Here is a 20,071-nt window from a genome sequence, read left to right on the forward strand (position 1 = left end):
TAAATTATTCTGTGAAGTGTAGGTTAAAGAAAAATGCATCATTCTTCAAAATAAAAAATATATAACACATGCTAAAATATTTCATACCCAAAAAGGAAAATATGCTATACAAATAATATCAATCAAAGGAAAATGTCATATGTGGTTTGATAAGATAAAGGGAAAACTTGTTGGCTTTAATTCATAAAGATATGATATGCACAAAGCCAATTAACCTCATCACCCCTGATCGCTGCAGCATCATACTATGGGGGGTACTGCCGGGCACCACCATTTAAGGAACGGTATTAGGTGTCATGAAATACAATGTTAAAGGATCTATGTATACAGACCCAAAGCGAGTCACAATATGTCTTTAAAAAGCTTATGTGAATACACTGTTGCGTGTTGCGTATATCGCATGGACAAGTTAGAGCTGCAGCTACAAAATGCAGAGGAGACAAATCACACATTCATACAAAAGTGAAAGCAAACTGACAAGTGAGAGTTCCAAAATGTATCCATGTGTTTTAAGGCAGTTGTTGCTTTTAAGCTGTGAGAATCTTTCTACACATTGTATCCATCAAAGGGAAAGATTACAGTACTTATGCCAGCAAATGTATACAACCGTTCAGGCATTATCCTCCTTCATAGTGCCGAAGTTGATTGCAACGGACTTGGTTTAAGCAAGTGCCTGTATCCACAGTCTGGCAGGTGTTTAAGCAAATGAGAAATACACTTTGGAGTAATGCCAAAAAACAGCGTGATATTAGAGACGCCAATATTGTCTGCAAGCGAACACATCAACCTCCAGGTACGTCACTGCCGACACGCGTTTCCCCCCCCCCCCATGCAACCACAGCGTCATAGGGGTTTCCTCAGGGCAAACGGCAATCTAAAGTTAGTAGTTATGTGTTTTACGCTACAAAGCTGTAGCATAAAACTCATAACTAAAGTGTTAAAAAGTACACTAACACCCATAAACTACCTAATAACCCCTAAACCGAGGCCCTCCCGCATCGCAAACACTAAAATTAAATTATTAACCCCTAATCTGCCGCTCCGGACATCGCCGCCACTATAATAAACATATTAACCCCTAAACCTAAATCTAACCCTAACACCCCCTAACTTTAATATAATTAAAATAAATCTAAATAAAACATACTATTAATAACTAAATAATTTCTATTTAAAACTAAATACTTACCTATAAAATAAACCCTAAGCTAGCTACAATATAACTAATAGTTACACTGTAGCTATCTTAGGTTTTATTTTTATTTCACAGGTAAGTTTGTATTTATTTTAACTAGGTAGACTAGTAAGTAAATAGTTATTAACTATTTACTAACTGCCTAGCTAAAATAAATACTAATTTACCTGTGAAATAAAACCTAACCTGTCTTACACTAACACCCTAACCTTACACTACAATTAAATAAATTACCTAAATTAAATACAATTAACTGAAATTACAAACACCCCCCACTATATTACACAAAATAAAAAAAGAAATGATCAGATATTTAAACTAATTACACCTAATCTAATAACCCTATCAAAATAAAAAAGCCCCCCAAAATTAAAAAAAAACCCTAGCCTAAACTAAACTACCAATAGCCCTTAAAGGGGCCTTTTGCTGGGCATTGCCCCAAAGAAATCAGCTCTTTTACCTGTAAAAAATAAATAAATACAAACAACCCCCCAACAGTAAAACCCACCACCCACACAACCAACTCCCCCAAATAAAATCCTAACTAAAAAAAACTAAGCTCCCCATTGCTCTGAAAAGGGCATTTGGATGGGCATTGCCCTTAAAAGGGCATTTAGCTCTTTTTCAAGTGTGCAAACCCTAACCTAAAAATAAAAACCACACAATAAACCCTTAAAAATACCTAACACTAAACCCCGAAGATCCACTTACAGTCTTGAAGACCAGACATCCATCCTCAACGAAGCCGGGAGAAGTCTTCATCCAAGCGGCAAGAAGTCCTCAACGAAGCCGGCAGAAGTCTTCATCCAAGCCGGCAGAAGTCTTCATCCAAGCCGGCAGAAGTGGTCCTCCAGAAGGGCAGAAGTCTTCATCCAGAACCAGGATTGAGCTTGCATTCTATTGGCTGATTGGAACAGCCAATAGAATGCGAGCTCAATCCTATTGGATCAGCCAATAGGATTGAAGCTCAATCCTATTGGCTGATTGCATCAGCCAATAGGATTTTTTCACCTTTAATTCCGATTGGCTGATAGAATTCTATTAGCCAATCGGAATTCAAGGGACACCATCTTGGATGACGTCATTTAAAGGAAACTTAATTCCAGAAGAGCCGCTGTAAGAAGAGGATGCTCCGCTCCGGATGTCTTGAAGATGGAGCCGCTCCGCGCTGTATGGATGAAGACTTCTGCCAGTCTGGAGGACCACTTCTGCCGGCTTGGATGAAGACTTCTCCCGGCTTTGTTGAGGATGGATGTCCACTCTTCAAAACTGTAAGTCAGGGGTGTCAAACTTGCGGCCCGCGGGCCTCATGCGGCCCTCAACATAATTTTGTGCGGCCCACGCCACCTCCATGAAAAATATTAATTATAATATGCTTATTACTTAAAGAGCGAGTGCGCTTACTGTTAGGGATGCACATACATTAAAACATACGTTATTAAAAAGAAAAAACATAATTTATGTAAGAACTTACCTGATAAATTCATTTCTTTCATATTAGCAAGAGTCCATGAGCTAGTGACGTATGGGATATACATTCCTACCAGGAGGGGCAAAGTTTCCCAAACCTCAAAATGCCTATAAATACACCCCTCACCACACCCACAATTCAGTTTAACGAATAGCCAAGAAGTGGGGTGATAAAAAAGTGCGAAAGCATATAAAATAAGGAATTGGAATAATTGTGCTTTATACAAAAATCATAACCACCCCAAAAAAAGGGCGGGCCTCATGGACTCTTGCTAATATGAAAGAAATGAATTTATCAGGTAAGTTCTTACATAAATTATGTTTTCTTTCATGTAATTAGCAAGAGTCCATGAGCTAGTGACGTATGGGATAATGATTACCCAAGATGTGGATCTTTCCACGCAAGAGTCACTAGAGAGGGAGGGATAAAATAAAGACAGCCAATTCCTGCTGAAAATAATCCACACCCAAAATAAAGTTTAATGAAAAACATAAGCAGAAGATTCAAACTGAAACCGCTGCCTGAAGTACTTTTCTACCAAAAACTGCTTCAGAAGAAGAAAATACATCAAAATGGTAGAATTTAGTAAAAGTATGCAAAGAGGACCAAGTTGCTGCTTTGCAAATCTGATCAATCGAAGCTTCATTCCGAAACGCCCAGGAAGTAGAAACTGACCTAGTAGAATGAGCTGTAATCCTTTGAGGCAGAGATTTACCCGACTCAACATAGGCAAGATGAATTAAAGATTTCAACCAAGATGCCAAAGAAATGGCAAAAGCTTTCTGGCCTTTTCTAGAACCAGAAAAGATAACAAATAAACTAGAAGTCTTTCGGAAAGACTTAGTAGCTTCAACATAATATTTCAAAGCTCTAACAACATCCAAAGAATGCAATGATTTCTCCTTAGAATTCTTAGGATTAGGACATAATGAAGGAACCACAATTTCCCTACTAATGTTGTTAGAATTCACAACTTTAGGTAAAAATTCAAAAGAAGTTCGCAACACTGCCTTATCATGATGAAAAATCAGAAAAGGAGACTCACAAGAAAGAGCAGATAATTCAGAAACTCTTCTGGCAGAAGAGATTGCCAAAAGGAACAAAACTTTCCAAGAAAGTAATTTAATGTCCAATGAATGCATAGGTTCAAACGGAGGAGCTTGAAGAGCCCCCAGAACCAAATTCAAACTCCAAGGAGGAGAAATTAACTTAATGACAGGTTTTATACGAACCAAAGCTTGTACAAAACAATGAATATCAGGAAGATTAGCAATCTTTCTGTGAAAAAGAACAGAAAGAGCAGAGATTTATCCTTTCAAAGAACTTGCGGATAAACCTTTATCTAAACCATCCTGAAGAAACTGTAAAATTCTCGGAATTCTAAAAGAATGCCAAGAAAAATGAAGAGAAAGACACCAAGAAATATAAGTCTTCCAGACTCTATAATATATCTCTCTGGATACAGATTTACGAGCCTGTAACATAGTATTAATCACAGAGTCAGAGAAACCTCTTTGACCAAGAATCAAGCGTTCAATCTCCATACCTTTAAATTTAAGGATTTGAGATCCTGATGGAAAAAAGGACCTTGCGACAGAAGGTCTGGTCGTAGCGGAAGAGTCCACGGATGGCAAGAGGCCATCCGGACAAGATCCGCATACCAAAACCTGTGAGGCCATGCCGGAGCTACCAGCAGAACAAACGAGCATTCCTTCAGAATCTTGGAGATTACTCTTGGAAGAAGAACTAGAGGCGGAAAGATATAAGCAGGATGATACTTCCAAGGAAGTGATAATGCATCCACTGCTTCCGCCTGAGGATCCCGGGATCTGGACAGATACCTGGGAAGTTTCTTGTTTAGATGAGACGCCATCAGATCTATTTCTGGAAGCTCCCACATTTGAACAATCTGAAGAAATACCTCTGGGTGAAGAGACCATTCGCCCGGATGCAACGTTTGGCGACTGAGATAATCCGCTTCCCAATTGTCTATACCTGGGATATGAACCGCAGAGATTAGACAGGAGCTGGATTCCGCCCAAACCAGAATTCGAGATACTTCTTTCATAGCCAGAGGACTGCGAGTCCCTCCTTGATGATTGATGTATGCCACAGTAGTGACATTGTCTGTCTGAAAACAAATGAACGATTCTCTCTTCAGAAGAGGCCAAGACTGAAGAGCTCTGAAAATTGCACGGAGTTCCAAAATATTGATCGGTAATCTCACCTCCTGAGATTCCCAAACTCCTTGTGCCGTCAGAGATCCCCACACAGCTCCCCAACCTGTGAGACTTGCATCTGTTGAAATTACAGTCCAGGTCGGAAGAACAAAAGAAGCCCCCTGAATTAAACAATGGTGATCTGTCCACCATGTTAGAGAGTGTTGTACAATCGGTTTTAAAGATATTAATTGAGATATCTTTGTGTAATCCTTGCACCATTGATTCAGCATACAGAGCTGAAGAGGTCGCATGTGAAAACGAGCAAAGGGGATCGCGTCCGATGCAGCAGTCATAAGACCTAGAATTTCCATGCATAAGGCTACCGAAGGGAATGATTGTGACAATCTTGAAGAAACAACACAAGTCAATTCGTATGAGATTCTGCTAAATGTAAAGACTGAGCAAGTACCAAGATATCGTCCAAATAAGGAAATACCACAATACCCTGTTCTCTGATTACAGACAGAAGGGCACCGAGAACCTTTGTAAAAATTCTTGGAGCTGTAGCTAGGCCAAACGGCAGAGCCACAAACTGGTAATGCTTGTCCAGAAAAGAGAATCTCAGGAACTGATAATGATCTGGATGAATCGGAATATGCAGATATGCATCCTGTAAATCTATTGTGGACATAAAATGCCCTTGCTGAACAAAAGGCAAGATAGTCCTTACAGTTACCATTTTGAACGTTGGTATCCTTACATAACGATTCAATATTTTTAGATCCAGAACTGGTATGAAGGAATTCTCCTTCTTTGGTACAATGAAGAGAATTGAATAAAACCCCATCCCCTGTTCCAGAACTGGAACTGGCATAATTACTCCAGCCAACTCTAGATCTGAAACACAATTCAGAAATGCTTGAGCTTTCACTGGATTTACTGGGACACGGGAAAGAAAAAATCTCTTTGCAGGAGGTCTCATCTTGAAACCAATTCTGTACCCTTCTGAAACAATGTTCTGAATCCAAAGATTGTGAACAGAATTGATCCAAATTTCTTTGAAAAAACGTAACCTGCCCCCTACCAGCTGAGCTGGAATGAGGGCCGCACCTTCATGTGGACTTAGAAGCAGGCTTTGCCTTTCTAGAAGGCTTGGATTTATTCCAGACTGGAGATGGTTTCCAAACTGAAACTGCTCCTGAGGATGAAGGATCAGGCTTTTGTTCTTTGTTGAAACGAACGAAAACGATTATTAGCCCTGTTTTTACCCTTAGATTTTTTATCCTGTGGTAAAAAAGTTCCTTTCCCACCAGTAACAGTTGAGATAATGGAATCCAACTGAGAACCAAATAATTTGTTACCGTGGAAAGAAATGGAAAGTAGAGTTGATTTAGAAGCCATATCAGCATTCCAAGTTTTAAGCCATAAAGCTCTTCTAGCTAAAATAGCTAGAGACATAAACCTGACATCAACTCTGATAATATCAAAAATGGCATCACAGATAAAATTATTAGCATGCTGAAGAAGAAGAATAATATTATGAGAATCATGATCTGTTACTTGTAGTGCTAAAGTCTCCAACCAAAAAGTTGAAGCTGCAGCAACATCAGCCAAAGATATAGCAGGTCTAAGAAGATTACCTGAACACAGATAAGCTTTTCTTAGAAAGGATTCAATTTTCCTATCTAAAGGATCTTTAAACGAAGTACCATCTGACGTAGGAATAGTAGTACGTTTAGCAAGGGTAGAAATAGCCCCATCGACTTTAGGGATTTTGTCCCAAAATTCTAATCTGTCAGACGGCACAGGATATAATTGCTTAAAACGTTTAGAAGGAGTAAATGAATTACCCAATTTATCCCATTCTCTGGAAATTACTTCAGAAATAGCATTAGGAACAGGAAAAACTTCTGGAATAACCACAGGAGATTTAAATACCTTATCTAAACGTTTAGAATTAGTATCAAGAGGACCAGAATCCTCTATTTCTAAAGCAATTAGTACTTCTTTAAGTAAAGAACGAATAAATTCCATTTTAAATAAATATGAAGATTTATCAGCATCAATCTCTGAGACAGAATCCTCTGAACCAGAAGAGTCATCAGAATCAGAATGATGATGTTCATTTAAAAATTCATCTGTAGAGAGAGAAGTTTTAAAAGATTTTTTATGTTTACTAGAAGGAGAAATAACAGACATAGGCTTCTTGATGGATTCAGAAACAAAATCTCTTATGTTATCAGGAACATTCTGCACCTTAGATGTTGAGGGAACTGCAACAGGCAATGGTACATTACTAAAGGAAATATTATCTGCTTTAACAAGTTTGTCATGACAATTAATACAAACAACAGCCGGAGGAATAGCTACCAAAAGTTTACAGCAGATACACTTAGCTTTGGTAGTTCCAGCACTAGACAGCGATTTTCCTGAAGTATCTTCTGACTCAGATGCAACGTGAGACATCTTGCAATATGTAAGAGAAAAAACAACATATAAAGCAAAATTGATCAAATTCCTTAAATGACAGTTTCAGGAATGGGAAAAAATGCCAATAAACAAGCTTCTAGTAACCAGAAGCAAAGAAAAAATGAGACTGAAATAATGTGGAGACAAAAGCGACGCCCATATTTTTTGGCGCCAAATAATACGCCCACATTGTTTGGCGCCTAAATGCTTTTTGGCACCAAAAATGACGCCACATCCGGAACGCCGACATTTTTGGCGCAAAAGGACGTCAAAAAATGACGCAACTTCCGGCGACACGTATGACGCCGGAAACAGAAAAGATTTTTTGCGCCAAAAAAGTCCGCGCCAAGAATGACGCAATAAAATGAAGCATTTTCAGCCCCCGCGAGCCTAACAGCCCACAGGGAAAAAAAGTCAAATTTTTAAGGTAAGAAAAAATGATTGATTCAAATGCATTATCCCAAATATGAAACTGACTGTCTGAAAATAAGGAATGTTGAACATTCTGAGTCAAGGCAAATAAATGTTTGAATACATATATTTAGAACTTTATAAATAAAGTGCCCAACCATAGCTTAGAGTGTCACAGAAAACAAGATTTACTTACCCCAGGACACTCATCTACATGTTTGTAGAAAGCCAAACCAGTACTGAAACGAAAATCAGCAGAGGTAATGGTATATAAATAAGAGTATATCGTTGATCTGAAAAGGGAGGTAAGAGATGAATCTCTACGACCGATAACAGAGAACCTATGAAATAGACCCCGTAGAAGGAGATCACTGCATTCAAATAGGCAATACTCTCCTCACATCCCTCTGACATTCACTGCACGCTGAGAGGAAAACCGGGCTCCAACTTGCTGCGGAGCGCATATCAACGTAGAATCTAGCACAAACTTACTTCACCACCTCCATAGGAGGCAAAGTTTGTAAAACTGAATTGTGGGTGTGGTGAGGGGTGTATTTATAGGCATTTTGAGGTTTGGGAAACTTTGCCCCTCCTGGTAGGAATGTATATCCCATACGTCACTAGCTCATGGACTCTTGCTAATTACATGAAAGAAAGACAGATAAGTGCATAATGATTTCTTTAACACATGCAGTTCATTACTATGGTAGCACTGATTTCCCACATCATTTCTGTCCATTCCTTTCCATCATTTTCTCTCTAACTAAAATCACATACTTTATATATATTTCTATGTATTTATTATTTTATATTATGTACAACAGGTATGTCTATCACTATTATAAACAGTGGGTCGCACGTGGAGCGTGTGTCTCACCTTCTTAAAAGCATTAGAGCACATTTCCTTAAGCCAGAGTAAGTTAATTTGGAGTTACAGAACACAATGTTTTGAAATGTATACAGTTATAGCAAATGCCACTGCACTGTTTAGCAATGACAAGATATGTAGGTAGTGTGCGGCCCACGTGGGTTGTACTTGTATGGAAAATGGCCCGCGACTAAAATGAGTTTGACACCCCTGCTGTAAGTGGATCTTCGGGGGTTAGTGTTAGGTTTTTATAAAGGGATTATTGGGTGGGTTTTATTTTTAGGTTAGGGTTTGGGCACTTGAAAAAGAGCTAAATGCCTTTATAAGGGCAATGGGGAGCTTAGTTTTTTTTAGTTAGGATTTTATTTGGGGGGTTGGTTGTGTGGGTGGTGGGTTTTACTGTTGGGGGTTGTTTGTATTTTTTTTTACAGGTAAAAGAGCTGATTTCTTTGGGGCAATGCCCTGCAAAAGGTCCTTTTAAGGGCTATTGGTAGTTTAGGCTAGAGGTTTTTTTATATTTCGGGGGGGGGGGGGGGCTTTTTTTATTTTGATAGCGCTTTTAGATTAGGTGTATTTAGTTTAAATATCTAATAATTTGTTTTTTATTTTGTGTAATTCAGTGGGTTTTTTTTTGGAATTTAGGTAATTGTATTTAATAAATGTAATTTATTTAATTGTAGTGTAAGGTTAGGTGTTCGTGTAACTCTGGTTAGGTTTTATTTTACAGGTAAATTTGTATTTATTTTAGTTAGGTAGTTAGTAAATAGTTAATAACTATTTACTAACTAATCTACCTAGTTAAAATAAATACAAACTTACCTGTAAAATAAAAATAAACCCTAAGCTAGCTACAATGTAACTATTAGTTATATTGTAGCTAGTTTAGGGTTTATTTTATAGGTAAGTATTTAGTTTTAAATAGGAATTATTTAGGTAATGACAGTAATTTTTATTTAGATTTATTCTAATTATATTTAAGTTAGGGGGTGTTAGGGTTAGACTTAGGTTTAGGGGGTTAATAAATTTAGAATAGTGGCGGCGAAGTTGGGGGCGGCAGATTAGGGGTTAATAAATGTAGGTAGGTTGTGGCGATGTTAGGGGCGGCAGATTAGGGTTTAATAAATGTAGGTAGGTTGCGGCGATGTTAGGGATGGCAGAATAGGGGTTAATCATATTTAACTAGTGTTTGCGATGCGGGAGTACGGCGGTATAGGGGTTAATATGTTTATTATAGTGGTGGCGATGTCTGGAGCGGCATATTAGGGGTTAATAAGTATAATGTAGGTGTCGGCGCGGCAGATTAGGGGTTAATAAGTGTAAGATTAGGGGTGTTTAGACTCAGGGTTCATGTTAGGGTGTTAGCTGTAAACATAAATTTTGTTTCCCCATAGGAATCAATAGGGCTGCGTTACGGAGCTTAACGCTGCTTTTTTGCAGGTGTTAGACTTTTTTTTCAGTCGGCTCTCCCCATTGATGTCTATGGGGAAATCGTGCACGAGCACGTAAAACCAGGTTACTGCAGCTTTCAGCAGCGTTGGTATTGGAGTGCGGTATGGGGGACAATTTTGCTCTACGCTCACTTCTTGCCTGTTAACGCCGGGTTTTTGTAAACCTGTAATACCAGCTCTTTTGGGAAGTGAGTGGTGAAACTAACGTGCAAGTTAGTGTCCGCTCATAACGCAAAACTCGTAATCTAGCCGTTTGCCTTTCTTATATTCAATTCTTGTTTGGGTTTGAAATTCTGGGGCCAAGTTTCTAAGATTTACTTTTTATGGTCACTGATATTCAGTGGCATAGCGTGGGGGGGCACAGGGGCGGTTGCCTTGGGCGCATAATTCTTAGGGGCGCAAAATTAAAGAGCCATCTCCTTATAATGAGGTGCACTCTCCAGTCTCCACCATCGCTCTCACTGAGTGTCTCACATGCAGTGCCGGTAGGAAGTGATCATCCTGGTGGTTTGTGCCTGCACTTTTCATTTCTACCTCTAGGTGTCACTGTTCGTTATAGCTCAATGTAAATAGTTACTGCATTCCTCTCTAGACTTTTCTCCCCCTTGCTGAGCTCTAGTGCAGTGTGAGACATAGCAGCAGACCTGATATAGGTGAGTTGTGCAGACTCCCAAACTCTATATTGGGCAGACTCCCAAACTCTATATTGGGCAGACTCCCAAACTCTATATTGGGCAGACTCCCAAACTCTATATTGGGCAGACTCCCAAACTCTATATTGGGCAGACTCCCAAAGTCTATATTGGGCAGACTCCCAAAGTCTATATTGGGCAGACTCCCAAAGTCTATATTGGGCAGACTCCCAAACTCTATAATAGGCAGACTCCCAAACTCTATAATAGGCAGACTCCCAAACTCTATATTGGGCAGACTCCCAAACTCTTTATTGGGCAGACTCCCAAACTCTTTATTGGGCAGACTCCCAAACTCTTTATTGGGCAGACTCCCAAACTCTTTATTGGGCAGACTCCCAAACTCTATATTGGGCAGACTCCCATACTTTATATTGTGCAGACTCCCATACTTTATATTGTGCAGACTCCCAAACTCTATATTGTGCAGACTCCTATACTCTATTGTGCAGACTCCCAAACTTTATATTGTGCACACTCCCAAACTTTATATTGTGCACATTCCCAAACTTTATATTGTGCACACTCCCAAACTTTATATTGTGCACACTCCCAAACTTTATATTGTGCACACTCCCAAACTTTATATTGTGCACACTCCCAAACTTTATATTGTGCACACTCCCAAACTTTATATTGTGCACACTCCCAAACTCTATATTGTGCAGATTCCCATACTTTATAGCTATAATATGGTAATATGGTAACACTGATATGTTTTCGTATATAGAAATCAAATGCTTGAGGCGTGAGCCATCATTGTTAGTCCCTTCTATTTGTGTATAGATTTGTGTTCTCACCTCTTGTACTAATATGATTGCTGGCTTCAGGATAATCTTTTCAGGTGTTATTACCTCTCTCTCATTGTGGCGGGTTACCAATTTCCAATCGCTCCTCTGGTCGGTTAGTGTGACGTCACTCACTGCCGACTTCTGTTTATAATACTTGTGCAAGTACTGTTTTTAACCGTTTTCTCCAACCTTTCACCAGCTTCTCCGGATTCGGTCTGTTTTCACTCTGCACTTAAGTACATAGTACGCAGAGGCTCGACCTTCCTTGTTTTTCCGCTTTGCTGTATTTAGGAATTACAGATTTTTTCCACACCTCCAAATACACTGCCAAATCCAGTGTCAAACTGTCACAGATCCATGCGTTTCACCCCCTTCAGGGCTTTCTCAAGATACTCTGTGTCAGCTTGGCTCCATTTTTAAATACCCCACTCTTCATTCTGATAGGTTCTTCTCCCTATTACATTTTTTGACAACGTTTAAAGGGATCCAGCACCTTATTTGTTCAGTCCTTTCTATGATGCACACCTTAGCCCATTTTACCTATGTATGTATTTGTCCATTTGAGTCAATTTAAACAATTACTTGCCACTTTGATTTTTTATATATATACACTACCCATAGGAATTAATGGGGCTGCGTTACAGAGCTTAACGCTGCTTTTTGCAGGTGTTAGACTTTTTTTCAGTCGGCTCTCCCCATTGATGTCTATGGGGAAATCGTGCACGAGCACGTAAAACCAGGTTACCGCAGCTTTCAGCAGCGTTGGTATTGGAGTGCGGTATGGGGTACAATTTTGCTCTACGCTCACTTCTTGCCTGTTAACGCCGGGTTTTTGTAAACCTGTAATACCAGCACTTTTGGGAAGTGAGTGGTGACACTAACGTGCAAGTTAGTGTCCGCTCATAACGCAAAACTCGTAATCTAGCCGTTTGTCTTTCTTATATTCAATTCTTGTTTGGGTTTGAAATTCTGGGGCCAAGTTTCTAAGATTTACTTTTTATGGTCACTGATATTCAGTGGCATAGTGTGGGGGGGCACAGGGGAGGTTGCCTTGGGCGCATAATTCTTAGGGGCGCAAAATTAAAGAGCCATCTCCTTATCATGAGGTGCACTCTCCAGTCTCCACCATCGCTCTGAGTGTCTCACATGCAGTGCCGGGAGGAAGTGATCATCCTGGTGGTTTGTGCCTGCACTTTTCATTTCTACCTCTAGGTGTCACTGTTCGTTATAGCTCAATGTAAATAGTTACTGCATTCCTCTCTAGACTTTTCTCCCCCTTGCTGAGCTCTAGTGCAGTGTGAGACATAGCAGCAGACCTGATATAGGTGAGTTGTGCAGACTCCCAAACTCTATATTGGGCAGACTCCCAAACTCTATATTGGGCAGACTCCCAAACTCTATATTGGGCAGACTCCCATACTCTATATTGGGCAGACTCCCATACTCTATATTGGGCAGACCCCCATACTCTATATTGGGCAGACTCCCATACTCTATATTGGGCAGACTCCCATACTCTATATTGGGCAGACTCCCATACTCTATATTGGGCAGACTCCCATACTCTATATTGGGCAGACTCCCATACTCTATATTGGGCAGACTCCCATACTGTCAGATATCTAGCTCTTCTATTAGAACATTTATGGTATTATCTGTCCCTTTAAGGTTCAGGTATTAAGATACGGCAACTCCTATTTAAGGAGGTACTCAAGCCATCTCAGGTTGCTTGATAATTGCAAAAGTAGGGTACATGAATTACTGCTGTGTTCGTTGCCTTACTCCTAACTTAAACTCTATCTATTTTAACTTAAGGATAAAATCCATTATCAAAGGGGACGTTTTTGGAATATATACTATTGTCAATTCCATCAATAGGAAATCAACTTGATTTACTCACTCTCTTTTTCTCATACCAAAACCCCTGCCGTAGATACAAACATTCTCTCAGATTATCTGCTGACATCAGCACACAAGCCGTTCTGCAGGAACGGAAGTGGGATATCGCTCCTCCTTGTAACACAGCTCGCTGCAGCGCTTCACAACACAGCTCTCACTGATTCAGAACAGCGTTCCTCTGAACTCAACTTACCGCATCTGGATACCGCAGCTTCACAGACTAAGTTTGAGCATTCTCCGGATTGACATCTCACGCAAGTACCTGTGTAGTAATACCTGTATATGTTGAACCAAACTACATTAAGAGACTGATAAATATATAAGGGTTATCTGTACATATGAACTGTCTATATTTCCTTATATCTGGTTAACCTTTGGAGAAGCCTAATAATACATCACATACCTATTGGGATATTGTGAGAACTGGAAACTTTAACTCTTTATTAACCATTAGTCTATCAACTACCTCATTCATACAGCTTATTATGCCCTATCTCAATATTAACTATCAAACTGAATTTAATATTGGAATCCTGAATTGAGTGAGTTCTGTGAGAGAATGCTACTAAGCCCAATTATCTAACTCCAAGTTTGTGAGTCATTTCTGTCCAAGTATATGCTATCCTGAATACCTGTGACAATATACTCACTTATACCTTTATTATCTCATATGTTATTCCTAAGAGGTATCAGCTTACATTACCCATTGCAAGCTGCATAAATAGGAATAACTACAAAACTAAACATAAAGTTTATATATAATAGCAATAGGGATATTGCACATACTCTATATTGGGCAGACTCCCATACTTTATATTGGGCAGACTCCTATACTCTATATTGTGCAGACTCCTATACTTTATATTGTGCAGACTCCGAAAATTTATATTGTGCAGACTCCGAAAATTTATATTGTGCAGACTCCGAAAATTTATATTGTGCAGACTCCCAAACTTTATATTGTGCAGACTCCTAAACTTTATATTGTGCAGATTCCCATACTTTATAGCTATAATATGGTAATATGGTAACATTGATATGTTTTCGTATATAGAAATCAAATGCTTGAGGCGTGAGCCATCATTGTTAGTCCCTTCTATTTGTGTATAGATTTGTGTTCTCACCTCTTGTACTAATATGATTGCTGGCTTCAGGATAATCTTTTCAGGTGTTCTTACCTCTCTCTCGTTGTGGCGGGTTACCAATTTCCAATCGCTCCTCTGGTCGGTTAGTGTGACGTCACTCACTGCCGACTTCTGTTTATAATACTTGCGCAAGTACTGTTTTTAACCGTTTTCTCCAACCTTTCACCAGCTTCTCCGGATTCGGTCTGTTTTCACTCTGCACTTAAGTACATAGTACGCAGAGGCTCGACCTTCCTTGTTTTTCCGCTTTGCTGTATTTAGGAATTACAGATTTTTTCCACACCTCCAAATACACTGCCAATTCCAGTGTCAAACTGTCACAAACCCATGTGTTTCACCCCCTTCAGGGCTTTCTCAAGATACTCTGTGTCAGCTTGGCTCCATTTTTAAATACCCCACTCTTCATTCTGATAGGTTCTTCTCCCTATTACATTTTTTGACAATGTTTAAAGGGATCCAGCACCTTATTTGTTCAGTCCTTTCTATGATGCACACCTTAGCCCATTTTACCTATGTATGTATTTGTCCATTTGAGTCAATTTAAACAATTACTTGCCACTTTGATTTATATATATATAATTCACTACAGCTTTGTGTGACTAAAATCTATAACATTAGGAATATATTTAAGACATTTTAAAAACACTTTTAAAACCTTTATATTAGACCCTAAATACTAAAATGAATAAAATTCAGATTAATCATTATAAAACTACCAGAATGGTTTATAAAGCCTCATAGAAAACTTTTTTACTTTTAAAAATCTTTATATTTATTTATTTATAATTATTTATAATTACTGTTAGCTAAAAACTTCTCAAACTAGGAATGGGGCAATATCCATCTCCGAGTTCAGCTCATCCTATATAATAAAAGGCCAAATGTGTTTGTCCGAAGTGGTCATGCGCAGTAGAGACTGCACGCGAAGACAAACACACCTGGCCTTCAAGACTGCAGACCTCAGAGTGAGTAGCGTGACGGGCCGCCGGGCGTGACATGGGCCGGGCAGGCCGTGACCGGGTGTGGCATGGACGGGCCGTTCGAGGCCGTGCGGAGAGCTCAAAAGAGGGGGGATAGAGAGAGCAAACGAGAGGGAGAGAGACAGCAAACGAGAGGGGGGAGGGAGATCAAAAGAAAGTGGAGAGAGAGAGATCAAGAGGGAAGATAGAGAGAGCAAAACAGAGGGAGAGAGACAGCAAAAGAGAGGGGGAGGGAGAGAAAAAGAAAGGGGAAAGAGAGAGATCAAAAGAGGGGAGAAAGAGAAAGAGAGAGAGAGAGCGCAAAAGAGAGGGAGAGAGAAAGCAAAAGAGAGGGGGAGGGAGAGAAAAAGAAAAGGGGAGAGAGAGATCAAAAGAGGGGAGATAGAGAGAGCAAAAGAGAGGGAGATCAAAAGAAAGTAGAGAGAGAGAGAGATCAAGAGGGGAGATAGAGAGAGCAAAAGAGAGGGAGAGAGACAGCAAAACAGAGTGGGAGGGAGAGAAAAAGAAAGGGGAGAGAGATCAAAAGAGGGGAGATATAGAGGGAGAGAGACAGCAAAAGAGAGGGAGAGAGACAGCAAAAGAGAGGGGGAGGGAGAGAAAAAGAAAAGGGGAGAGAGAGATCAAAAGAGGGGGGATAGAGAGAGCAAAAGAGGGGGAGAGAGACAGCAACACAGAGTGGGAGGGAGAGAAAAAGGGGAGAGAGAGAGAGATCAAAAGAGGGGAGATATAGAGGGAGAGAGACAGCAAAAGAGAGGGAGAGAGACAGCAAAAGAGAGGGGGAGGGAGAGCAAAAGAAAGGGGAGAGAGAAAGAGATCAAAACAGGGGAGATAGAGAGAGCAAAAGAGAGGGGAGAGAGAGCAAAAGAGAGGGGGAGAGAGAGAGCGCATAATAGAGGGGGGAGATAAAGAGCAAAAGAGATGGGGAGAGAGAGCAAAATAGAGGGGGAAAGAGAGCAAAAGAAAGGGGAGAGAGAGACAGCAAAAGAGAGAAGGGAAAGAGAGCAAAAGAAAGAGGAGAGAGAGCAAAAGAGGGGGAGGGAGAGAGAGAAAAATAGGGGGAATGGAGACAGCAAAAAAGAGGGGGAGAGAAAGCAAAAGAGAGTGGGGAGAGAGAGCAAAATAGAGGGGGAAAGAGAGCAAAAGAAAGGGGAGAGAGAGACAGCAAAAGAGAGGAGGGAAAGAGAGCAAAAGAAAGAGGAGAGAGAGCAAAAGAGGGGGAGGGAGAGAGAGAAAAATAGGGGGAATGGAGACAGCAAAAAAGAGGGGGAGAGAGCAAAAGAAAGGGGGAGAGAGCAAAAGAAAGGGGGAGAGAGCAAAAGAAAGGGGGAGAGAGAGAGCAAAATAGGGGGGAGAGAGAGAGCAAAATAGGGGGGAGAGAGCAAAAGAAGGGGAGAGAGAGCAAAATAGGGGGAATGGAGACAGCAAAAGAGAGGGGGAGAGACAGCAAAAGAGAGGGGGAGAGAGAGAGCAAAAGAGGGGGGAGCAAAAGAGGTGGGAGAGAGAGCAAAAGAGGTGGGAGAGAGAGCAAAAGAGGTGGGAGAGAGAGCAAAAGAGGTGGGAGAGAGAGCAAAAGAGGTGGGAGAGAGAGCAAAAGAGGGGGGAGAGAGAGCAAAAGAGAGGGAGAGTGAGAAAGAGCAAAAGAGAGCAGAAGAGAGGGGGGATAGAGAGAGAGCAAGGGATGGAACCGCTGTACTGCAAAAATTGGCCCGTGTACACGGGCTTTAGGACTAGTTTGGGAATAATGTATTAAAATTATAAATAAACTCAACCTCCTTTTTAAGGAGTTTATTCTCAAAATTGCCTCCTTTCCAGTCATGTTGTACTTTACAGAGACCCCAATATTTTAGGTCCTTTATATTAGTACTATGTTTCTCTTTAAAATGCAAATATAAATGTGTGTCAAAGTTCCCTCTTTCGATATTGCATAGGTGCTCTCTAATTCTATCCCTGAGCATACTGGTCGTTTCACCTACATAGAATAAATCCCATGTACATTGTAGCATATAAATGACCCCTTTATTACTACATCTAATGGTATCCTGGATGGTATATATATTCTCTCTCTGAACCGGGAATAGCAATTTTTTTCTTTTTCTTTACTATACCTGCAAGCTCTACATGTTACACAGGGAAAAAAAAAAACCTTTAACAACATTTCCTAACAAATCCTTTTCATTATTTGCGTTTCTACATTTTTTCTTTTTAAACTCACTTGGAGCTAATAACCCCTTAAAATTTGCAGTCCTTTTAAAGACCATTCTGAGATAGGGGGCAATTTATCTCCCAAAATTGGGTCATTTTTCAATAAATGCCAGTGTTTCCTTATTTTTTTTTCTTATTACCATATTATCATCACTGTACTCTGTAATAAATGAGACATTACATCCATTTGGATTTTGTATTTGTTTACGCCTATATTCCAAAAGGGATTCCCTATCTGTATTTCTTGCTCTAACCACTGCATTGCTTATATTTTCTTCTGTATATCCCCGTTCTCTAACTTTATTCTACAACATTACAATTTGTTCCTCAAAGTTAGTCACTCTTGTACAATTTTTCTTAGTTCTGAGACACTGTCCTACCGGTATATTCTCTTTCCACTTGTCATAGTGGCAACTTGATGCATGTATATAGCTGTTACTATCAACTTGCTTAAAATGTGTTTTGGTTATAAGATTTTCTTCTTGTACCATTATATCAAGATCTAAAAAAGTGATTTTCTCTTTTATTTTATTGTAAGTGAAAGTGAGACCTCTATCGTTATTATTCATTTCCAAAAAGAACTCTTCTAGTGATTCTGTATCCCCCTTCCAGATAATAATAATAATATTAATAATAATATCATCTATGTATCATTTGAAGATTGTTTAAAATCGACTCAAATGGACAAATAAATACATAGGTAAAAATGGGCTAAGGTGTGCATTACAGAAAGGACTGAACAAATAAGGTTCTGGATCCCTTTAAACATTGTCAAAAAATGTAATAGGGAGAACCAATCAGAATGAAGAGTGGGGTATTTAAAAATGGAGCCAAGCTGACACAGAGTATCTTGAGAAAGCACTGAAGGGGGTGAAACACGTGGATCTGTAACAGTTTGACACTGGATTTGGCAGTGTATTTGGAGGTGTTGAAAAAAATCTGTAATTCCAAAATACAGCAAAGCGGAAAAACAAGGAAGGTCGAGCCTCTGCGTACTATGTACTTAAACGCAGAGTGAAAACAGACCGAATCCAGAGAAGCTGGTAAAAGGTTGGAGAAAATGGTTAAAAACAGTACTTGCGCAAGTATTATAAACAGAAGTCGGCAGTGAGTGACGTCACACTAACCGACCAGAGGAGCGAGTGGAAATTGGTAACCCGCCACAACGAGAGAGAGGTAAGAACACCACAAAAGATTATCCTGAAGCCAGCAATCATATTAGTACAAGAGGTGAGAACACAAATCTATACACAAATAGAAGGGACTAACGATGATGGCTCACGCCTCAAGCATTTGATTTCTATATACGAAAACACATCAGTGACTATAAAAAGCACACCCACGGTAATCTACCCTAGCGGTAAATATCAATGACCATAAAAAGTAAATCTAAGAAACTCAGCCCCAGAATTTCAAACCCAAATAAGAATTTAATATGAGAAAGACAAAGTTTGCAAACTGACTTTTCATTCTTTTAGGTTTTGTCCTACCAGGATTTAGAATAATCAATTTGAGTCAATTCGTATTAATTTTTATTCTTATATATTATGTTGATATTTTTTGTTGTTGATGAATTCTATAGAATCTTTTATGTGTCCAAATAAATAACCTTTTTAACTTCAGTAAAAATCTCTATTAATTGTTGATGAATTGTGCGAGCTTAAGCAGATATTGTAATTTATGTAATTCACCTTTTTATCATTTTTAATCACGGTGTGACCCCAATAGATATTGGAACTTATGAAAATTACCTTTCAAACTCTGTATTACCGCAATAATTAATTTAATCTAACCTAAATGCTGTAAGCGCCTTCTCAAACCCCAATTGCAAGTTCATAAACAAATTACAATATGAATATATATACAGGTAGCCCTCAGTTTACGCCAGGGTTAGGTTCCAGAAGGAATGGTTGTAAATCGAAACCGTTGTAAATTGAAACCCAGTTTATAATGTAAGTCAATGGGAAGTGAGGGAGATAGGTTCCATGCCCCTATCAAAATTGTCATAAGTAACACCTAATACATTATTTTTAAAGCTTTGAAATGAAGACTCTAAATGCTAAACAGCATTATAAACCTAATAAAATAATCACACAACACAGAATATATAATTAAACTAAGTTAAATTAACAAAAACATTTGCTAAACAGCATTATAAACCTAATAAAATAATCACACAACACAGACTTCACTTGCATTTTTCTGCAAACAGTTCTTTCTATGCATTCCAATCTGGACTGATTTATAGACAGGAAGATCTTGTTCCTTTGAAATCTGCTAGACAGATCAGGTCTGGTTAAACTGATTAATTTCAGCTTGCTTGGCTTTGCTGCAACAC

At 39.4% G+C, this 20,071-nt stretch overlaps 1 protein-coding gene across 1 annotated transcript in view; it reads right to left on the bottom strand.

Moving 5' to 3' along the window:
- The window catches only part of LOC128662238 (gastrula zinc finger protein XlCGF57.1-like), a 111,633-nt gene that overhangs the window by 77,722 nt on the left and 13,840 nt on the right, over positions 1–20,071 (bottom strand). The gene's annotated exons all lie outside the window — the stretch shown is intronic.

The sequence above is a fragment of the Bombina bombina genome, chromosome 6, assembly GCF_027579735.1.
Source record: "Bombina bombina isolate aBomBom1 chromosome 6, aBomBom1.pri, whole genome shotgun sequence".
Taxonomy (NCBI): domain Eukaryota; kingdom Metazoa; phylum Chordata; class Amphibia; order Anura; family Bombinatoridae; genus Bombina; species Bombina bombina.